This window comes from Rattus norvegicus, chromosome 17, assembly GCF_036323735.1.
Source record: "Rattus norvegicus strain BN/NHsdMcwi chromosome 17, GRCr8, whole genome shotgun sequence".
NCBI lineage: Eukaryota > Metazoa > Chordata > Mammalia > Rodentia > Muridae > Rattus > Rattus norvegicus.
Window position 1 is genome coordinate 68,596,672 of NC_086035.1, and position 24,015 is coordinate 68,620,686.

General features: G+C 44.6%; 1 pseudogene; it reads left to right on the forward strand.

Moving 5' to 3' along the window:
• The first annotated feature begins 19,928 nt into the window (after positions 1-19,928).
• On the forward strand, positions 19,929-23,437 carry LOC134482636 (10 kDa heat shock protein, mitochondrial-like; annotated as a pseudogene).
• The last annotated feature ends 578 nt before the right edge of the window (positions 23,438-24,015 follow it).

Genomic DNA, 24,015 nt, shown 5'->3' on the forward strand with positions numbered 1-24,015 from the left:
CTGACCTCATAGGTAGCAATGAATATCCTAGTAAGAGCACCAGTCGAAGGGGAAGCCCTGGGTCCTGCTAAGACTGAACCCCCAGTGAACTAGACTGTTGGGGGGAGGGCGACAATGGGGGGAGGATGGGGAGGGGAACACCCATAAGGAAGAGGGGAGGGGGATGTTTGCCCGGAAACCGGGAAAGGGAAAGGAAATAACACTCGAAATGTATATAAGAAATACTCAAGTTAATAAAAAAAAAAAAATAGAAGATCCACAGCATACATGTTTTGGGACATTTCTCTCTCTCTCTCTCTCTCTCTCTCTCTCTCTCTCTCTCTCTCTCTCTCCTCCCTCCCTCCCACTGTCCCCTTCTCTCTCTTACACACACACACACACACACACACACACACACACAAAACACAACTTCATGCACACCTATTTATACCAATAGTCCTCAGGAACATCACTGTTTAATCACCCCTAACTCAATGTCATGTGGGTTAATCATGATTATAAAACATCTAAGAGTTCATGATTATCTTTACATACTGGCTGGCCAGATGTATAATGTGACCATTCAGGAATGTTATTGCTAGCATTATAAAAGACAGCGTCAACCTACACCGTGATAGACGACCACTCTTGTCCTAATGGCCCAGCACCATCTGTGCCAGATAATGATCCACTTCAGAACTGTCGTTAGTTTTCAGCAAATTGGAAGCTTGATATCCTGGAGAAAAACGTTTCCATTTATTATGAAACAATGCATTTACTTTAATAAAGTAGTCAAGGTTGTGTACGTTACTTTCTACTGGTGAAAAGTATTTTGTACAGATATTCAATCATTTGCCAATGACAGAGAAACCTTCACAGAAATGATTTGTTAATTGATTCCTTTATTATACTCTCATCATGGTGTATAACTACACACAAACTTAGATCATATAGCTTACTACATACATAGACTATAAGTGTGTTTGTGTGTGTGTGTGTGTGTGTGTGTGTGTACATGCATGCAAAATAACTTTATCCTTGAGGATAGGCACCATATCCTACAAGACAACTAAAATAAGCACACACACACACATGCAAAAAAAAGGATTCCATGTGGACGAAGTGGCTTAGTCAGTTGACAGATTTCTTCGTAAGACTGAGAACTGAAGTCTAATCCCCAGAACCTACCTTTAAAAAGATGGGCGTGACACACAGTTATAATCTCAATACTGGAGGAGATGGAACAGGTAGCTTATGGGTGAGCTTCAGCACAATGACAGAGTGGTTCAAATGGAGGTGAATGTTGCCTGAGGAATGGCACTCAAGGTTGTCCTTTGTCCTTCACTTCCGTGTACATACGTGTGTGTGTGTGCGTGCGTGCACACACAAACACACACACAGAGAGAGAGAGAGAGACAGAGAGAGAGAGAGAGACAGAAAGAGAGAGAGAGAGAGAGAGAGAGAGAGAGAGAGAGAGAGATGTCAGACACACACAAGAGTGGAGGATTATTCCACCAACAAACTTAGTAAACACAATATGTATTATTAAGCTATTGTCTGTTCTTAAAATAACCCAGGATAGTGATATTCTCCTGAGTTTTGTTTCTATTGCTCTGTTTGGTACCTTAAGACAGAGTTTCATATAACCCAGACTAGCATTGAATTCACTGTGTAGCTGAGACTGTCTTTGAACTCATCATCTTCTGCCTCCACCTTCCAAGGGATGTGGCTAGCCCAAGGGTTTCCAGAGAGTGGCTGGTTTCCATGAGTGTGTGCTACCATAACCAGCTCAAGTTTTCTCTTAATTCCCTGTCAAGAATCTGGAAGAAATTGTTAGTAAAACATATATCTGGCAAAAGTCCATAATTACAATGTAAACACATGACTCGTTAATAAAAAAAGAATTCAACTTAAATATAGGCAAACGATTTGAACAGTTTCCACTAAAAGTGAGAGGCAGGTGCCAAACACACACCTGTTTGCTTGCTTCCTTCGTTGGTTTTGTTTGTTGTTATTTTTCAGAGGCAGAGCCTTTCTAAGTAGTTCTCCTTGGTTTCAAACACGAGATCCTCCTGCCTCAGTCTCTTGGGGACTAGGATCACGCATATGTGGTCCCACAACCAGCTCTACTGATAACAAACAAGTACACGAAAAGGCACTGAATATCATGAGTCCATTTCTATTGCTATATTAATCACCACGACCAAAAACAAACAAAAATAAATAAATAAAAACAAAAACAAAACAAAACAAAAACAATTTGTGGAGGAAAACATTTATCCTCTCTCAGGTTGTAGTCCATCATCAAGAACCAAGACCGGAACTCGAGGCAAGACTGAAGACAGAAATCACCAACAAATGTTGCTTCCTGCCTAATTCCCAAGCTCACTTTCTTGTTCAGTTCAGGCCTAGGCATGGTACCACCCATAGTGGACTGGACACTCCCACATTATCAACTGAGGAAATGCCTCACAGGCCAATCTGATGGAGACAATTCCTCTATTGAGGCGCCCTCTCTCCCTAGGTGCTACCAATGAAGAATTGTCATCACAGTGAGTAAGAAGGTACAGTTTAAAGTCGGTTGGTAAATGTCTATCACAGAATGGAATTCCAATCAATTTCTGTTAGAAATGCACAGTAGTACAAATATTTTAAAGTCTCTTTTACTTTCCTCTGAAAATTAAATATATTCCTTCTATCCCTGCCATTTCCTTCACAGGTATTTCTCCAGAAGGAACCATACCATCATCCAATATTAAATCATGAAGGGCTGGAGAGATGGCTCAGGGGTTAAGAGCACTCGTTGCTCTTCCAGAGGTCCTGATTTCAATTCCCAGCAACCACATGGTGGCTCACAACCATCTGTAATGAGATCTGATGCCCTCTTCTGGTGTGTCTGAAGACAGCTACAGTGTACTTATATATAATAAATAAATCTTTTTTTAAAATATCATGTAAATTTACATTCTTTACAGCTTGATATACAACAACTAACATTGAAGAACACTTAAGTGTCTATCAACAAATGAATAAACACATTAAGATATATCTGCCAGAGGGTTGGGGATTTAGCTCAGTGGTAGAGCGCTTGCCTAGCAAGCGCAAGGCCCTGGGTTCGGTCCCCAGCTCCAAAAGAAAAAAAAAAAAGAAAAAAAGATATATCTGCCAGTAGAAGGCTGCTCGGACTTTAGAAAGTACATGTTGAAGAACCTTTCTGTTAAGGTCATGCTCCCCCCATATCTGGGTGGCTCTCTGAGCTCAGGGAATGGCGGACTTCTCTGCTCAGCAGGCTTTCCCTCTCTCTGCATAACTTTATCTGAAGAGTGCTTGGTACAAATTCCTGATCTTATCTGAAGAATGACCTCATGCGAAGCTCTTGGCAAGAACTGCATAACTCAGCACACAGTCCTGCTCTGCCTTCCCTGAGTGATGTGATGTCCAATTAACCCTTCCCAACCATACCCCTGAAAGCCCTTATATCCCTAGAGCAATAAAGTAGATTCATCTCACTGCAGCAGTATCTGTAAGTTCTTCTGCCACACCCTCCTCACCCTGCTAGCTGCTTCTGCTCCCTTTGTCCTCACGAGCCTGTGACCAATGACCTCCAAGGAGAAGGAAAAGCCACAAGTACAGACTATTAGGTATGTGCTTGTCATAGTTAGGGTTTCCGTTTCTGTGAAGAGACACTGTGACCAAGGTAACTCTTAAGAAAATATTTCACTGGGGTTGGTGTACAGTTTCTGAGGTTCCGTCCATTATCATTATAGCAGGAAGCATGGCGGCATGCAGAAAGACGAGGTTCGGGAGAAGGAGCTGAGAGTTCTACAACTTAGTCCAAAGGCAGCAAGGAGGAAACTGGATTCCACAATGGGTGGAGCTTGAGCATAGAAGACCTCAAAGCCTATCTCCATGGTGACATATGTCCTCCAACAAGACCACGTCTCCTACCAGTGCCACTTCCTATGAGCCAAGCATAAAAACACATATATCAGGCTGGAGAGATGGCTCAGCAGTTAAGAGCACTCACTGCGGGCTGGAGAGATGGCTCAGTGGTTAAGAGCACCCGACTGCTCTTCCAGAGGTCCTGAGTTCAATTCCCAGCAACCACGTGGTGGCTCACAACCATCTGTAAAGAGATCGATGCCCTCTTCTGATGTATCTGAAGACAGCTACAGTGTACTTATATATAATAAATAAATAAATAAATAAATAAATAAATAAATAAATAAAAAGAGCGCTCACTGCTCTTCCAGAGGTCCTGAGTTCAAATCCCAGCAACACATGGTAGCTCACAACCATGTGAAATGGGATCCGATGCCCTCTTCTGGTGTGTCTGAAGACCATGACAGTGTCTTTAAAAAAAACAAAAAACAAAAAAACAAAACAAAAAAAACCACATAATTTATGGAGGCCAAACCTATTCAAACCACCACAATTCTAAAGGGGTGAATCTCGGTGCCTTAATGCTAAGTAAGAAAAGCCGCCAACATCAAAAGAGAGTTATAAGATTCTAGAAAATGAAAACACATCTGTACAGGCAAGAGGCAGATGTTTCTACTGAGAAACCAGTCATGTGCGTAGGGAACATTTTAGAGCCAATACGTTTGTTTCTTATTGTGGTTTAAATCTCATTTTCTGTGGTTATGTCAGAGTTCAATTTGTAGGTTATGCATCTGAACCATTTTATCCTGTATCAATGACACCTTGGGCTTCGAAATATGAAGGAGAGAGTTTTAGGTTTTAAAACAGATTTACTCTGAAATTCCGAGTCCAGGCACTAGGGATGCTGCTCACTTGGTATCCAGCGCTTGCCTGGCGTGCACCAGGCTCTGCTTTCCCATCGATCCCCAACACCAAATGTACCAGTCGTGGTGGCATACCCATGTCATTCCTACACCAGAGAAGCTGAAGCAGGAAACAGAAAATCAAAGTTATCCTCAATTACAAAGCAAGCTTGAGGATAAGCCTGAGCTACGTGATTCTCTGACCCCTCACAAAACAAAAACAAACAAACAAACCAAAACAAATTACCCCTGGCAATGGGCAAAGAAACACTACTTAGTGGTGGTGTTCTTATGTCAGTCAAAGACAGAGCAGATGGTAGACCTTCGTTCATCCTACCTTGATGGCTGCCTTAATGGCCAAAGCTATCTTTTTTTTTTTTTAAGATTTATTTATTTATATACATGAGTACACTGTAGCTGTCTTCAGACACACCAGAAGAGGGCATCAGATCCCATTACAGGTGGTTGTGAGCCACCATGTGGTTGCTGGGAATTGAACTCAGGACCTCTGGAAGAGCAGTCAGTGCTCTTAACCTCTGAGCCATCTCTCCAGCCCGGCCAAAGCTATCTTGTGGCCAAGACTCATAAAAATCAAATCAAACCAAATCTAATCCCGCCAACTCAGAGAGAGAGAGGAGGGAAGCAGAGGCCTGTGTCCTGCCACCATAGACCTGACCTCCAGCATCCAGCATGGGTGGGCCTTAGACACCTGCTTGCTGCACCTTGCCTCCACAGGACGGCTGGACTAACTCTGGTGGTGGAACGCAGAGGTGAGCCAGCCCCGAGGGTAAGAGTATGGGAGATGTAGCCGGGCTGCCCACCTGCCCTGAAGTGACGTGAGTGCGGCGAGGTAATGGGGGATGCCTCCCTTTCCCCCGCCCCACTATGCACCTTACCTCCTGCAGAGTAAGGAGAACTGGCCCTAGGGGTCATGAGAGCGGGTAAGCTGACCCTGACCCTCTCTGCCAGCAGCACTGGGAGAGCAGGCCCTGAACCTTGTCTGAGTAGCAAAGTAGAGCTGGCGCCGCTATAGGGGGCTCAAGTAAGCTGGCCTCAAGAGCAAGAGCACTGGAGAGCTGGCCCCGCCACTCGTCTGGTGTGAGGTGGCATAGCACAGGGGGGGGGCATGCTTTCCCCTCCCCCCTGACCGCCTACAGTAGCTAGGAGAGCTAGCTCTGGGGTCATGAGAGAAGACCCCTGCCCTTCACTGGCTGTAGCATTCTAGAGAGTGAACCTTGCACCTCGCCTGGGCCAAACAGTGGAGCTGGCCCTGATGGCAAGGGCACAGGTGAGCCATCCCCGAGGTTGTTACAGTGGGAGAGATGGCCCAGTCCATCACAATCTGCAGCACTTGCGAGAGTGGACCACCTCTCTTGATCGGGCAGCAAAATGGAGCTGGCGCTGGAGGTGTGGGTGCAGTTGAGCGGGCAATGAGGGCATAAGAGCTGACCTCCAGCAGATGGCAGCACTGAGTGGCCTAGTGGAGTGCTCACCTTGGTGGTTCGGATAACGGAGAGCCTACATGTCAAAAAGCTAAGCTGCCAGCCAGGCCCAAATCCAGGGCTTCTAATTGATTTACCCCAAACCCTATATCATCTTCGAATGGTTGGGATACATGAAGGAGCCAGTCCTGCTGTTCAAGGCCACAGGATCTCCATGACACAGAACAACAACAGGATAACCAGGAGTCCCGGTGAGGATCCAATATTGATGGTGTCATAGAAGCCATAGACCAACGAACATTTGCACGTGAAGTTGTGTGAATAAAGGGACAGATAGGCTGTGGGACACACTGTGCTGTACTATAGCCTCCACGATGAGATGTTTTCTATGCTTTGTGTTGTTGTTGTTGTTGCTGCTGCTGCTGCTGCTGCTGCTGCTGCTGCTGCTGCTGCTGCTGCTGCTGCTGCTGCTGCTGTGTGTTATTTTGGTGAAGGGCCTCAAGGGTGGATGTGAGCAGATGGGGAGATAAGTGGTACTGATGGGAAACTCATAAAGAATTAATAGAAAGATTGTATAAATAAATAAATACAATTTTTATTTTGATGCTCTTGTGTTTTTCTTGTTGGGTAGTGAACACATGCACTCTGCCCCTGAGCTACCTACCCCGAGCTTAAGCCATAACTTGTTAGAGTAATAACTTAGACCCCTTTTTAGTTCACCTTACACGTGCAAAAAAATGCATTGTATTGAAATAGATAAAAGCCAAATTACTTACAGAGATCTGTGAACACATACAGGTGTGGGAAATGATGGGGTTTGGGGAAGAAATTAGCTTCATATGCTAGTGCCTCACTCTCTTCAATTCTTTTAACCTGAGACCCAGCGCTTTAAGGAACGCTTAAAGGACTAGGCCAGTTACGCGATTAGCAGGAGTCTGGTGCCATCGTGTGGTGGTATCGAAGAATGCAAGGGCCGGATGCTCCTATGTCTGTTAGAGAATAGAGTGAAGGTTTTAAGCAGTCACTACGTGTACTTACCTAAAGACGACAAAAAGCCAATCATATGGAGAGGTGGAGTGCTTCTCGAGTATTAGTATACATACATACATACATACATACATACATACATACATACATACATACATACATACATACATACATATATTCTGCTAATATAATTGTGTTTAAAGACAGAGAGCAGAGTTTGGGGTTGGAACTTATATTCAACACCAACAAGGAACTGCTGACTGCAAACCACAGAACGTGTTCTGAGTCGCAAGGACTTAGAAGGCAGTAAAGCGGAATATAAATGAATTTAAAGGAGCTGGTTTTTAATATTTTTGGACTAAATCTAAACAGTAGTTTGATGGTATATAGTTTACCTAGACACAAGGAAAAACCTATAGTCTTGTCATCTATGAGGAGCACTGAAGACCCCCAGCACACGGAGACCTCCGGGGGCTCTGAAACTTCCATGAGGCCTGCGGATGAACAGACGATGCTGCAGAATTTAATAAGCCCAAATTAGTTAGGCCGGGATTTTGTTTTCTCAGGGTACAAAACACGATGACACTCACACAAGACATGTATTTCAAATTTCTGGGTTCGTGTTTTCAAAAGCCCAAGTCATCTGGCGAGGGAGTAAAGCCAGGAGGAGGTGAGTAGGATCCGAATGGTTTCCGTAATATGAACATGGAGTGGGGTGACGGAACTGTGATTGGTAAAGTGCTACACAGGCATGAGGACCTGAATCTGGGCTCCAAAACCCTTTTAATTGCAGACCCCAACTGCTTACTCCCTCCATCCTTTACCCTCACCCGTGAGTTTAAGCTCCAGAACCATCTTAATACCAAGTGCCCCGGGTCCTCGCCCCAGTGTATGACTCTGCAGTAATCAGCTCCCCCAGGCTCTGATAATGTCCGCACCCAGCTCTTAGCCAGGCATAAGAGTATCCCTATCAATGACCCAACAGTGTCTACTTATCAATATAAGTCGGTCTGATATTGGTGTTAGTGACTATAAGGTGGTGTGCGAGACCCATTATCTCCAAAGTAGCCACCTTGTGACCCTCAAGAGGGTGAAGTCCACAGTGGGAGAGAAAATGGGCCCCTCCCATCAGACTAGTTTTTAAGGTACACTTACTGACGAGACGGGGGTCTTCTGAGCATCTCAATGTTGTGCTAGGGATGGATGTCTGTGCTTCTCTTCCTCTAGACCTTTGGGTTTGTTTTGTTTCGTTTATTCTTGCCACAAGGTGAAAACCCTCTCTGTGCCACTGTCTGCCATTGGCTTTGGCTTTGCCTTGTTTGATTACTGAGTGGCATCCTCTCTTGTTGTTTACAAGAACATCTTCTTTGCTATCCAAGATAGGAAATCTGCAGTCATAGCAACCAGTTCCGACTCCCCTTCCCCAGCCTTGGGTTCTCACTAGCTCCCACACCAGGGGAGCTGTGGCAGTTCTTACATGGGGCTTTATTCTCTTTCCTCTTCATTGCCAGTGCTAATGAATGGGTCATATTAATCAATCTTCTCCTCTGTCGAGTCACCTAAGTGTCCTCCTAGCACTGGGATCACTATCTCTTACCCATTCAAGGTATGCCAAAGAACTTCTCCCAAGGGTTTGTTTGGGCAGTAAAATGGGAGTGTGCTCTCAAAACGAATGCTGTGCACTGTCTGTGAGAGATCCGCTGTCCGTCTTATGACGTGAGATGGCCAAATGCTGGTTACCTAGACACAGCTATTGCAAAAGCAGCTTGTCTCAGGGTAGCAGGGACCCCATGGCATTCTGATCAGTTCCCTTCTTATTGATCAGTGGTTGCCCCGTGTTCAAAGTTCATCCCCTTTGGCTTAAGGGTTGCGCCTCTAGAGATTGCTGTTCTGGTCTCTAAAAATCACCCTGTCACCAGCCTCCCACGTCCTATCTTGTTCCCTTCTGAGGCTAAAGATCCTCTTCTGGGTTCCCTTACTCTGCCTACAGCTTACCTATTACTGATTCACCCTCCTCTTCCTCTTCCTCTTCCTCTACCTCTTTCCTCTTCTCTTCCTCCTCCTCCACCATCACCTCTGCCTCCTCCTCCTCTTCCTCTTCTTCCTCTTCCCCCTCCTCTTCCTCCTCCTCCTCCCAACCTCAGGCCCCTCCATCCTGTTCCAACACACTCTGTCTACCTCTGCACCCTATACACATTCCAGCTTTACCCACTTCACCTTCTGGATGTAAACCCCCTGCAGCAGCACCTCCTCCACTCATAACTATTGCTATGCTCCCTGGTGGAGATACCCAGTATCCTCAAAGCTCTTGCCCTTCCTTTTCCACTCCTGACTTCCCTGCTGGAGAACACACCATGTTCCAATCAGACTCGGGTCCCAGCCTCAGTCTTCCCATTGCCGGAAGCACCACTCCCTCACACAGCAAGAGACAGGGACTTAGAGGAAGGCTCGCCCTTTTCTGATCTGTTCTGTTTTCTACTTCAGATCTGTCTAACTGGAAGACACAGACAACCTCTCTCTTTTGCCTCATAAACCCCCGGACTCTAACTGCCCTCCAGGAACCTGTCCTTCACACCCATCACCCCAACTGAGATGATTGACAGCAACTCCTCCCGATTCAATTTACTTCAGAGGAAAGTACAGGGCAACAGAGCAATGTAAGTCCCAAACTTAAATCTGTAAGCTCCACCTGGCCAAGGACAAGGTAACTTCCTAGAATGCTGGGAGTTGTAGTTCTTGGAAAATAACAAAGCCACATGGAAAATATGGTGGCCACTTGATTTTGTCCTTTTAAAAAAATCTTATAACACATGTCTCATCGCCACTCTCTGGGAACCCAGGGGTGAACCTGACTAGAGTCTATTTTTCTAGTCAGTACTTAATGAGAGCTTGGCACAAAATTTTTGGAGCTGGTATTTCTTTTGTGAAAAAAATTTCTCAGAATTAACATTTGGAGTCCTGCAGCAAGATAAGAAAGACCCCCAGATGCTCTGCACTCCGGGACTGGGTGGGCTGCCCCAGGAGTGCACACTTTGGAATATTAATAAGAAGATCTGGGCTCCCCCTGCAGTGGGTGGCCATGCTTGAATAGGAGAGAGCAAGCACTTTGGTAAGTCATGAAGCTTTTTGGCTTCCTATGCACTTTCCTACCTGGTTTCTGGATTCTAGTTATCAAGTACCCAATCTAACAGGATCTGACGAGGTCTTCACACCATCATTCATGGGCAAGAGAGATGTCCTGTGGCACAAGGGTTAATTAGGAGTTCAGTCATAGCCACCATTTTCTCTCTTCTGACCTGCCTTGGAGCCCAAAGTTCCACAGCATAAGCTAACCACAGGGGCATTCCACAACACTGTGATCTAAGCTGAGGGTTTGAAAGGGCCCAGCATGCGCTCAAAGAGGCACAGCCTCTGATGGGTTCCTAGCATCTGGGTTGGACCAAAAGGATATAAAAGAAAAGTTCTCTTGGTGGGGAGTTGCAGGGATGGCTCAGAGGCTAAGATGAGCTATCCAGGAGATTTTTAGAATTGCAAAAAAAAAGGGGGGGGTGGCTGGAGAGATGGCTCAGAGGTTAAGATCACTGCTCTTCCACAGGTCCTGAGTTGAATTCCCAGCAACCACATGGTGGCTCATAACCATTTGAAATATGATCTGATGCCCTCTTCTGGAGTACAAGCCTATATGCATGGAGAACATTGTATATATAATAAATAAATCTTAAAAAAAAGACTAGTGGATCTCTGAAGCAGAGGACTCCAATTGTTAAATGTTGTCTCATGTTTTGACTATTTCTTGTCCTATGGCTCTACCTGTCATTATATGTTCTAGCCCGGGCCAACTGGATAGATAAAAAACAGGACAGATACAATGTCCCAGAGGTCACTCCAGAAACTGCAGGGCTACTGGGACTTGGGATGGGGCTGGTCTGTGCACAGAGAGTGCAGAATGCTGCCCCGGGTGTGCAGCTGGAGCTCCGACTCCAGTGTTATGCCCCACAGCCTGACATTACCACAGTGGCTCTACTATGCAGGCAAGCACGGTAGCCCTCAGAGCATTGAATTCACCTGCAGCAGTTACCAAGGTGCCCCCACCCCGGAAGTTACAACAGTGGGGAAGGAAAGGAAAGCTTTGTCTTTCTGTGTTGGATACAGAATGTGGCCACTGCAAGTTTGTTTTTGCCTGGTCATGCATGCGTGAGTTTACTGGGCTGTTTTCTCCTACCACCAGACATTCAAACTCTGAATTTATCTCAGAGCTTTCTGGCCATTGGATCTAATGTAACAGAGGTTCAAACACCACTTGGGTATGGATAATGTTAAAGTCGTCTTATTCTGTTCTACTTTATTGAAAAACTGGCTCTGAAGTTATGTCTCTCCCTCTCTCAGACCCAGACTTGCTTTTAAAGTTTCTGCGTCTGGGGTCAGGCGCCGAGACAGGGAGAGAAGAGAGCAAAGGAAAACACCTAAAGGTGTTATTGGCTCGTAAGATGATTGGGTATGGTTAAAAATGTGTAACAACTGTAACAAAAAAAAAAAAGATAACTTAAAACTTGTAACATGGGTTGATGTTAAATCTTAAAGAAATCATGTGACATGATTCCATTTGGAGATATAAACAATACATGACCTGTTGCCATCCCTAGGCAACCATGAGGCTGGCATCCATCTTTCCTAGGGCTATACAGGAAAGATGTCCTTGGACTTCACCACCATCTTAATTAAGGGTAACCACAGGGTATGGCCAACCACAGAGAGTAAAGAACAGGACTACAAGATACTTTGAATTGGGATGGATTCTTTATAATAATCTCTGTCCTGTCTTGAAAACAAGATTTACGAAAGAAAGGATTGAAAAGCAAAGTTAGTTTAATGAGGTATTAAAGCTTCGCCTCCAGGAATTCATATACAAGAACGTACACTGCTGGCAGTCAAACTTTGTAGTGTTAAGTCACTCGGGTGGTATTAGTTTTAGAGACATTGAATTGTTTGCAATGCTGGAGCTCTGTTTTGCCTGGTGCAGATAGCTTGTGCCCTGTGTCTTCACTCTTAATTAAAAAGAAAATCAAAGGACTGACCCTGGACTCTGACCTCATAGGTATCAATGAATATCCTAGTAAGAGCACCAGTGGAAGGGGAAGCTCTGGGTCCTGCTAAGACTGAACCCCCAGTGAACTAGATTGTTGGGGGGAGGGCGGCAATGGGGGGAGGATGGGGAGGGGAACACCCATAAGGAAGGGGAGGGGGAGGGATTAGGGGGATGTTTGCCCGGAAACCGGGAAAGGGAATAACACTCGAAATGTATATAAGAAATACTCAAGTTAATAAAAAAAAGAAAAGAAAAGAAAAGAAAAGAAAAAACTTTATTTTAATATTGCAGGAGCACACAATTGAGGGATTTTTAAGATTTTAAAGAAAATTTTGGAGTTTATAGGAAGAAAATGAGAATAAAAATTATTTTTAAGGAATATCTTTTATTTATGTTTTCCCCTTTTTTCAAATTACCTTTATTTTTTTTATAGTCCAGTCGTTATCCCCTTCCTGGTCTGCCCTCCCACAATTCCTCATCCCATTTCTCCTCCCCACTGTCTCCACAAGGATACCCCAACCCTACAGGCATCCCACTCCTTGGGACCTCAAATCTCTCAGGGTTAGGTGCATCTTCTCTCACTGAGGCCAGACCAGGCAGTCCTCTGCTGCATATGTGTCTGGGGTCTCGGACCAGCTTGTCTGCTGCCTGGTTGGTGATTCAGTGTCTGGGAGATCTCAGGGGTCCAGGTTAGTTGAGACTGCTGGTCTTCCTATGGGGTTGCCCTCCTCCTCAACTTCTTCCAACCTTTCCCTAATTCAACCACAGGGGTGCCCGACTTCAGTCCAATGGTTGGGTGTAAGTATCTGCATCTGTATCAGTCAGAGGCTTGTTGGGCCTCTCAGAGAGCAGCCATGCTAGGCTCCTGTCTGCAAGCACATCATAGCATCAGTAATAGTGTCAGGCCTTGGAGTCTCCCCTTGAGATGAATCCCAAGTTGGGTCAGTCACTGAACCACCTTTCCCTCGCTTTCTTCCCCATTCTTGTCCCTATAGTTCTTTTAGACAGAAACAATTCTGGGTCAGAAATTTTGACTGTGCGTTGGAAACCCCATCCTTCCACTTGAACTCTGAGTTCCCCTCTCCCCACTGTTGAGCATTTCATCTAAGGTCCCTTTGAGTCCTGAGTGTTTCTCACCTCCCAGGTCTCTGGTACTTTCTAGAGTCCCCCCTCTAGATTGCATATTTCCATTCATTCTGCTGGCCCTCGGGGCTTCTCTCCTGTTGTCCAACTCCCCATACATGATCATGCTCCCCTTCCCCTTCCCCTTCCCTCTCCCACTCAGGTCCCTCCTTCCCTCTGCTTCCAATGATTACTTCCTTCTCCCTCCCTAGTGGGATTGAAGCATCCCCAGTTGGGCCCTTCTGTTTGTTAACATTCTTCTGTGGATTGTGTCCTGGGTATTCTGTGCGTTTTTGGCTAATATCCCTTATTAGTGAGTATATACCATGCATGTCCTTTTGGGTCTAGTTTATGATGCTATAGGACATTTTAAATTTATAAAATACTTTACTATGATGCTTTTATTAATATGTGACCTTGAAAAAAAGATAAATAAAAGGCCAAAAATTGGGACCATGGCTATAAGCACTGACTATTAAACACCAGAGTCTGAGGTGTTCCTAGCTTATGATACATCAAGACAATGAGCTAAGCAGTATGACAAAAGGGTCTCTCCTTACCTGAGGTCTATTCAGGCCAACAGAGACTGATTTAAGAATGTATGTCCAACCTCCTTGTTTTTGCTAATATTGTTAAGCTGTAGCTATTTTGGTAAACTGTATTATTCATGAAGCTGTTATATTCTATAATGGCACACTATATAAGAGGTAGGAAAATAGAATTGCCAATCTCTCTATGGACTGTATTCATGAAAAGAGCTTCAATTCAGAAGTTGTTATTTTTCTTATAACCTGTTAAAGATGATTAAGCTTTAACATGATCAGAACTATACTTGTAGTCGTGTGAAATATTGGTGTCATTAATTATAGAAAACAAAGCTTTATTGGGCCTCATGCATATATTTTCAAGGTATAGCCTAAAGCGAGTAACTAAAAGGACAAGCAAGAGCTGTTTATCTTGACTATACCTAATAGAAAATGGGCCTCCAACTGTCAAAGATCTGCTGAGTATGCAGTTGCAGTAAAAATAAAAAAAAAAAATGGCAGAACCAGTGCCGTTAGTTCTGGTTACAATGGACCATTGGAACTAGTGCTAATTTATCTCAGATTAGTATCTCTCCTGGTGGCTCACTGTTAGCCGTGAACTCTCTGGTTCCAGCTACCCAGCAAAATCATGGTTCTAGAAGTCCAGCCGCAGCTGACCTATCGAGCCTCCCTGCCACACTCCCAACAACAGCCCCCTGGTAGTTAAAGTAAATGCTCCCAACTACCCGGTAAAATCAAGATTCAACAAACTGTAACCCAACCATCAGATTTACATGTTAAATTCCCAATCCACAATACATCCTCACAATAAATCCACTGCCAATTAATAAAGGTATAAACCACCCACCTAGACAAGATAAAAATTGACCTCGTCTACCTGGATCTGGATCATCTCGCTCCGTCGTCTCCATCTTGATTCTCTCACTTCTCCTTTCCATCTCTCCTTCCTAGACTTTTTCCCGCCTACCCTTCCTTCTCATCCAATGATAGGCTTTGCCTTATCCTGGACCTGCCTTGCTGCATAATGGCATCATCCTACAGTATGATATTTAAAAAATATATGCTTACTATGTCAGACAGAGACACCAGCTCCTACAGTGACCCCCCCCCAAACCAATGTCTCCAAAAATATAATGGGGCATGACTGTGACTCCACCTTGATTGTGGTAGTGCTAACCACTGGGCAAGATTACCCCAATGCCTTGCCTGCTGCCAGGACCCAGTCCAAACTGGACAAGCAGGACACTGGAGAAATGATTACCCCACTTTGCCTAGACAAAGTGAGGCCAGTTCCCCTGTGGTCCTCCTCCATGGGAAAGCCTCCCATCTTCTAGGCATAGAGACCAAAGACTGAAGCTTACCTGGTACCTCTATCCCCAAAACAAAGCCATGGAGTCTATAGGAGCCTAGGATGATCATCTAGATAATGGATTGGTCTATGTCATTTTAATTGATACACAGACCATTTGGATTATACGTTCTCCTACAATTTATCCTTCTCAGATCTCTGATGGCATTGACAGGGCAAAATGTAGTTTTGTCTGATTGGCAGCAGCAGGCAACCCGCTCCTTCCCCCAATGCGGCAGCCACCATTTTAGTTCCTCTAAAACTCCTAGGTCTCTTGTTAAGGAAAGGCAAACAGATTTGCCTTGCTAACAGACCTTATACTTAAAGACAAATAGGTTTCAGGTGTAATTTTCCACTAAGGCAGCACACTTTGCAGTGACTGTTATCAGTAATAAGTACCCCTGTGTCTGATAAATAATTAGCTGGAAAGAAAAAGGCTCAAAGTCCGTGTAAGTTCTTAGGTTCTAAAAGAGTATTCTAAGCTATACAATTATCTGAGTATATGAAAACTTAAATAAGTTCTAATGGTATAAGAAAATTATTTAACATACCTAAAAATGGGAACTGTTTCCTAAAGAGAAAATTTCTGGTTGTGTCATGTGATGCAGACTCACATGATGTTTTGCTGAGGTAAGACCTGTGAGAAGACACGTGATGTTTGGAGAGAATATAAGTAGAACTCAACAGACAGTGACAGGCCACTTTTATAGCTAGCTGTGCAACTTTTCATTGGTCTCTCATCTTAGATGATCTTCATTGAGAGAGGCATGGCAGAGAATGGGCATTTTACCTGGTCCTGGTTGTAGAGGGCCGCTATAACATTCGCCACCACAAGATGGCGCTGGCTTCCACTGCGCCCCACGTGGAAGGCCAGGATAGCTTTCGCCATTACAAGATGGCGCTGGCCTCCGCCGCGCCAGTCGACTTCCTTTCAGGAAGTTAACTGTGTGCGCACGTGCAAGAGTGCCTTCGTGCCAGGTCTTTGCCCACTCCGGGGCGTGCCTAATGAGATCATGAGTAAGCAACCAATCAGGTGTGGATGCGCCGCGCTAGGGTGTTTATAAGCCACGCCATGCTGGCGCCCCGAAGCCGCCCTCTCTATTATTAATAAATAATAAGAATTTTGGCTACAGAAGGATTCGTGTGTTCCCGCGTATTCTTGCTGGCAAGAGGTCACGCGGGACACCAGGTCACTCCTATTGATTCATGATGATTTGGCGGAGGCCTGGTGGTTTCTGCTGGATCATTACTGATTTGGGTTGGGTGACAGTTTTGAACTGGACTGCTGGTATCCTAACAGAAGGAGATTGGAATCACCCCCAAAGAACTACTTCTAAACAGGTCCATATCCCCTTGTCTTATTTACCATCGTTTCACCCCTACCTTTGGACAGTGGTATTGCAGTAAGATTAAAAATTAGGCGCAACTAGTTCCAGTGCATCACTGTTCCACACTGGACGCCTGGTACTCTCGGACCCGGGCAGTCGCTCCCTGGAGTTAGTTCGGACACCATAAGGCCATATAGAAGTAACAATTTATCTCAGCGGTGGCTGGTTTCAGTGTGGCACCGCGCCATGTTAGCCTTGCTTTCTTCTAGCCCCAGCAGTCTCTCTGCTCCCATTGTTAGTCACCCTGGCTGGCCCTGGCCAACCAGGAACTCTCTGGTTCCAACCATCCTCCCGGTAAAATCAAGACTCAACAAATTGTAATCCAACAATCAGATTTACATGTTAAATTCCCAATCCACAATACATCCTCACAATAAATCCACTGCCAATTAATAAAGATTTAAACCGCCCAACCAGACAAGATAAAATTGACCTAGTCCACCTGGATCTGGATCTTGCTCTGTTGTGGCCATCTTGATTTCCCTCACTCTTCTTCCTCCTCCCTCCTTCCTAGACTTTTCCCGCCTACCCTTCTTTCTCATCCAATGATAGACTACGCCTTATCTTGGACCCGCCTTGCTGCGTAATGACATCATCTTACAGGGTGGGCTAGAAGGAGAGTTGAAGTATTTGAGCGCCCTTGTTAAAGTAGATTTTGAAAATCTAAGCCTACAGTTTTCTACCCCCCCCCCCCCCGCCCAACCCCTGCTATGCTATTGTTATACTAAGATTTTTTTTTCTTTTTTTTTTTCTTTTTTTTTTTTCTTTTTTTCCGGAGCTGGGGACCGAACCCAGGGCCTTGCGCTTGCTAGGCAAGCGCTCTACCACTGAGCTAAATCCCCAACCCCGTTATACTAAGATTTTAAAGGTTCAGACTTTTAACATTAATCAATGGAGTTCTTACTATTCAGTCACAAGTTTAAGATTTTAAATGTTCTATGGTCGTCTTTTAATTATAGACTTTAAAATATATCTCAATGATCTAAAAAACATATTTAGCTCTCTGGACAGAGGAAAAAAATTCATGCTTTTAATTCAAAGTTAAAAGTCCTATTTTTTGCTAAGACTTGAAGGCATGAATCCACTCCAGCTATGTTACAATGTGGCTTTCAGTACAGATCAATGCTAATATACCTAAAACTTTCTGAAAACTAAAAATTCATGTAAATTTCAAGGAGTCAGGGGAATCATAAACTTGGATCCACCTGCTGCAGATCGAATAGACTCCAAATGAGTACAACCTAAGTTTCTTCACCTGTCTACTCCTAAGAACGGGATCTCAACCCTGGCCTTGAGACTCTTCCTACCCCCTAGTTATTATAAATATAGGCCTGAAAGTTCCAAATGTAAGGTTTTTCTTTAAGTCCCTAAACTTTAACTTCCACCCCTAGTCTGTATTATCTCAGCAAATTTTCCTTTGACTGACAGATGCCATCCAGGGGTCACCTGAGGACTGCAAACTGCTGAGCTGACATAAAATAGTCCTGCCTCTCAGCAGGGTCAGCTAACCGAATGCTTTTGAGGAAAGCCCCATTCCCCAGCCTTTGACTCACCTTTCAACCTTCCCCAGGCCCTGACAATGACACCCTAGTTTTAGCTGGAAGTAGTTATAGAGGAGGGTGTGTCATTCCTTGTCCCCTAACAGTTGAGATGGTAAGCTAGAAGCCTGGCATAAAGGACAAGATGGCTACCTATAATGCTAAATTGCTATACCAGGATAAATGGGCTCAGATTTATCAACAGACAGATTTGCTAACTGAAATAGCTCTATAGTATGATACGGTACTAGACTGTTTTGTGCAGAACGAAGATATATTACAAGCCTTTCAGAAAAAAAAATACTGTTTTTATACAAACCATATAGGATTATAATCTGAATATACTAAAAAAAAAATTAGGTAGTAACTCTGGTGTCAACCAACATAGGGCCTTTAACCCTTCTGCTTCTGCTAATTACTGTTGGCTTTAGCATCACTGATGCCCTGAGTAAATAATTCCTGTCTGTGTACCAAGAAACTGATTATTGGATGCTGATATAAATGGGTAGCTGTCACAGAGTCAAAGATTTAACTCAGGTACAATTCAAGGGGGGAAGGTAAGAGCCAAAATTACTGTTAGCCCCTCCCACCCAAGGACAAGTTAACTTCCTACAGTGCTGGGAGTTGTAGTTCTTGAAAAAAATAACAAAGCCTCCTGAGAAATATGGTGGCTATATGGTTTTGCTTTAAAAGGTCCCAGTGTCCCGCAAAGATGCTAAAAAGGTCCCAGATGAAAGGTCACAATATATCAAAGAGGAAAAATATTTCTGTCCCAAATGGATATATCTGACGTTGCCAGCTATTCAGGGGGCCCAAATGATACCACCTTTCTGTCTGTATGGATGGGAACTATGAGGGGTTGCTACCAACCCTGTTGGTAATCCTGTGTACCTACAAGTAAATGACATTTTGGTTGGGTTGTGGGGTCCACTTGGCCAATAAGATTATATTTAGGTGGACATGATTGGGGGGGGGGGGGAGTCTGTTTACTATCCAAAGCAGACTAGATCAACCCCTCTACCCTATTGATCTGATAGTTCAACTGCAGAAACCTGTGCTTAACCCCCCATTCCCCGTGCGCTCACAAACACACACACACACACACACAATTTTAAAACACTCCCTTGCTGGTATTTTCCAACCCCTCGGGCTAGGTTATTAGACTCCACGACTGTGGAGGTCCCTCCCTCCCCTGACCTTTTTTTTTTTTTTTTTAATGCTTCCTAGAATGTACCTCCTCCTAAAGCACACCCAGCCTGATACAAGGTTGCTGGATCTGTTTAAAAGGCAGCGTTCCTTAACACATTGGTTGAGGAGCAGAACTTCCAATAGCTACAGTCCTCCAACCTGTCTGCTTGTTCATGCCCAGATGCTGCAGTTACCTTGGAAGAAGGTGACTGGAAATATCTGTTTTGTCACTGCAAATTCCCCTCTTGCTAGTTCCCCCTTTTCTGACCCTTGTAATACTTGTCTCGGGGTTACTCTGAACTCAGAAGCTTATTCTGCTCCTACAGAAACTTGTTTAGCCTGGAGGTAACCGGTCTCATTTGCTACATGACCTCAGAACATCTGCATAATCATCCAGTGTTGTGTATAGCTGTGCATACACTTATTCAGGTTCAGAAGAGACACACCTCTTAGTTCCCTTTGGGCCGTCCAATCAGTGGGACAGGAAGGCTACCCTTCTTCTCATTCTAATGACAGTAGGAATGGGGGTGGAAGGGGTTAATCTGAAAGATAGGAGAAAGACCACCAACCCTAATCTTTATGGGCAAATTAATGAAAAGCCAGTGTACTGGTTAGTTTTGTGTGGCAGCTTGACACAATCTGGAGTTATCACAGAAAAAGGAGCCTCAGTTTTGGAAATGCCTTTATGAGACTCAGCTGAAAGGCATTTTCTCAATTAGTGATGGGGGTGGGGCAGCCCATTGTGGAAGGTGCTATCCCTGGGCTAGTGGTCTTGGGTTCTATAAGAGAGCAAGCTGAGCAAGCCAGGGAAAGCAAGCCAGTAAGTAACATCCCTCCATGGCCTCTGCATCAGCTCCTGCTTCCTAACTTGCTTGAGTTCCTGTCCTGACTTCCTTTGGTGATGAACAGAAATATGGAAGTGTAAGCTGAATAAACCCTTTCCTCCCCAACTTGCTTCTTGGTCATGATGTTTGTACAGGAATAGAAACAAGACAGCCAGCAATTAATTAAAGCATGTTTTAAAAAAAAAAAATGTGTTCACAGGCTCTCCTAAAGTGGAGTTTGAGAAGTCAGGATTGAAAGTGAGGAAGACAAGACTTTTATACCTCTTGGGTGGGGGTGGGGAGGTTCCAAATAGGGGTGGGGTGGACAAAATAAGCAAGGTTACAAATGCAGAACACAAGCATTAACAAGTTAGTCCCCCCTGACACAAGGTGGGCAGGACGAGGTAGTCATAACAATGTAACAAGGTAGTCAGAGTTGTCCATATAACTTTTTGAAACAAAGGTAGGGTTGTAACATGGTTATAAACTTTTTTTTTCTTTTTTTTTTTTTTCCCCGAGCTGGGGACCCAACCCAGGGCCTTGCGATTGCTAGGCAAGCGCTCTACCACTGAGCTAAATCCCCAACCCGGTTATAAACTTTTATAGTTAAGGTTACAGGTGGGGCATAGCCCAATCCTTGAGAAAGAGAGGCTTAATCATAAATAGTAATTGTTAGCATTTTGTCTAATATCGGCACCACAGGTACCTGGCAAAAGCCAGGTATGCCTGACTCACTATGAAAGGAGCTGCTTGCCCCCTCCGCTTTCTCTTGCTCTTTTCCTTTTTGCTCCCATTCTCTCCCCATTCCCCTCACCCTCTCTTTCCACATGCTTATGGCCAGTCTCTACTTCTCAACTCCTCTTCTCTGCTCTCTTTGTCTGCCTTTCTCTGTCCCTACTACCTTCTCAACTCTCCTCCCCATGCCCTGAAAGTTGTTTGAATATCAGCCTGTGCCCTTTCAAAGCACACCAAGCCAACATGGTTCCACATGGAGAGATTTAATGAGAGAGGAAGAGGAGAGGAGAGGAAAGGAGGCTTGACATGATCACGTGGTGGGAAGGGGGAGGGGACAAGAAGAGAAGAACAAAGAGCAAGAGGGAGAAGTAAGAGGGAGAAGAGTGGGCAAGCAGCCCCATATATAGTCAGGCATGGCTGGCTGTTGCTAGGCAACTGTGGGGCGGAGCATACCTAGCTGCTGTCAGGTAGCTGTCGGGGTGGAGCTTAGACAGAATACCAACACTGAATAAACTCAATTCTATACTATACTGTCCTGTGGCTGGTCCCTCAAGAGAAAGGGATGCCTCAGCATGGGCCGGTAGAGGCACCCTCTTCCCCCCTACCTCACCACACATCCACCAAAACATATTCCTCTTCTCTTTATCTTTTTATAATGAAAAGTAATGAAGCTATTTGGTCTTTATGATGGCTTTTAATCCTGAAACGGAGGCAGGCTGGTTCTTCACGGGGACTGCTGCCTCACACCCTGGCCCAGATTAGAGGAGAAATGGGCCTGTAACAGATAAGTCATCAGACAGATGCAGCTCTTAGACAATTCAGTCCTCACATAGTCCTCTAAAACCAGGAGACTTAGACTTAAAGTGTCCAAGGGGAAACTCTGGGACACTGGGTGAGCCTTGTTGCTTTAATGCTTTTAACTGTCTCAATCAGTATAGTTATCAATACCTATTGATAATAATAGTTATCAATAACTATTATTCACAGAGATTTTTCTTTTCCCTTTTTGGAAAGCCTCTCTACTGTGAAAACTCTAAGACTGACCAGTTGAGCAAAACCTCTGATCCGACTGAACTGCCTCAAGAATATTGACGTCTACTCAGAGTGACTGACATCAAGGGGTATCTCTGACTCAGGAGGGTTTTTTTTTCCCTCAGAAGGATTCAACTTGGCGCCAGAGACAGAGAAGCCTGAAGCATGTATGCGGCTGGAAAAACTGACTTATAACCCACAAAAGTGAATCTATCTGCCTTCCAACCCCTGCAGTTCTCTGATCTGCATGAGGAAGGTCACGGGAGAGGAGACACCCGCCCTCTATTGAAAAAAAACGTGGCTCTGCCTTCTTCTAGAGTTTTCGAAACATGAATCTTTTAAGCCTTAAATAATACCCCACCCCTCCTTTTGAGGCTCAGTCTCTGGCCTTCCTATTTCTCTAAAGTGTGTAGTCTGATGTGGTGGCACACACCTTTAATGCCAGAATACTTGAGGCAGAGGCAGTTGGATCTCGAGTCCAAGAAGTCCAAAGAGAGATCCAGGACTTGGGGGCTATGCCGAGAAACCCAGTCTCAAAAGACAAAAAGAAAACAAAAGTCAAACAAAACAAAAACAAACAAAGAAAGGATGTGTCTTGTCTTCTCCCCTCCCCGCTTTATATCAGAGTCCTTTCTAGTACAGAAAAATAAATGAGATAAAGGGGTGTGGGAGCAGGGGGAGGGGTGGGGGAAGCCGGGTGCTTGTAAGCTCAGGGCTTGGCAGACAGCGATAGGTGAATTCTTGAGGCTGGTTGGCTGGGCAGCCTCATTGACTTGTGAAGTTCTAACCAAGCTGAAAGATGCTCTCTGAGAGAGCAAGGGGAACAGCTCCTGACCAGCAAAGTCTGAGGGTGTCCTCTAACCTCTCTCTGCACAAGCACCTGCACATACATATATGTACCGCTGCAGACACATGAACATACACACCCATGAAAGTGTGAGGCCCTGGGTTCAATCTCCAGAACTTCAAAAACAACAACAGCAACAACAACAACAACAAGTGCCGAGTCCGGAGCTGCAGTGGACAAACTTTTAGGAAGTTTCTTCCACTCTTTGTCAGAGTATTGGTTGAGAGGAGTGCGGCTGAAACTGTAACCGAAGGTGGCATTACGCTTCCAGAAAAGTCTCAAGGAAAACTATTGCAAGCAACGGTTGTGGCTGTGGGATCAGGTGGGAAAGGAAAGGGTGGAGAGATTCAGCCTGTCAGTGTAAAAGTTGGAGAGAGATAAAGTTCTCCCAGAATATGGAGTCACCAAAGTCGTGCTAGACAGCAAGGATTGCTTCTTATTTAGAGATGGTGACATTCTTGGAAAGTATGTCGACTGAAATCACCGTTGAAATGATGTCACATGGAGCTGCCCATTCCACTGCTGTTCTGAACTATTTCATCATGTAAAGAATTTCCATGCCTCCCTTTTATAATAAATGGATGATGCCTAAACTGAATAATAATAATAATAATAATAATAATAATAATAACAATAACAACTCACAGGAATCAATTTGATTTGATGCATACATAAGTAAACTAAGTTTCATCTAGCAATAATTACTAAATGTACTATATTCAGATATGTAGTGTTTTACTGTTTTTTTTCTTAAGCAATAACCATCGCTCACAGGCTATGAAACAGAGTGTGTGCCCAGCCTACTAGGGTGCTTCCGGCCAGCACTAACTCTTCCAAGGCCCCATGGAGCTTATAGCGCTCTCTCTCTCTCTCTCTCTCTCTCTCTCTCTCTCTCTCTCTCTCTCTCTTTTTTAAGGAAAGGAAAGCAGCCTGAGGCTATTTTAAGAGCCCTTCTCCCTTCCTCCCCAGCCCGTCTGCTCTTTGGAATCTGCCCAAAGCAACCCAGACAGATACTGCAGGAGCCCCAGGGTCAGGTCATCCTAGCTCTCCTTGTCTGACCATACAAGGAAGTCCAGGGCCCCACCAGGATGACTAAGCTACTGATCTAGGCAAAGGGAAGTCCAGCCGCAGAAACTGGTCTATTCCTGCTGGCCGTCATACCAAGATGGC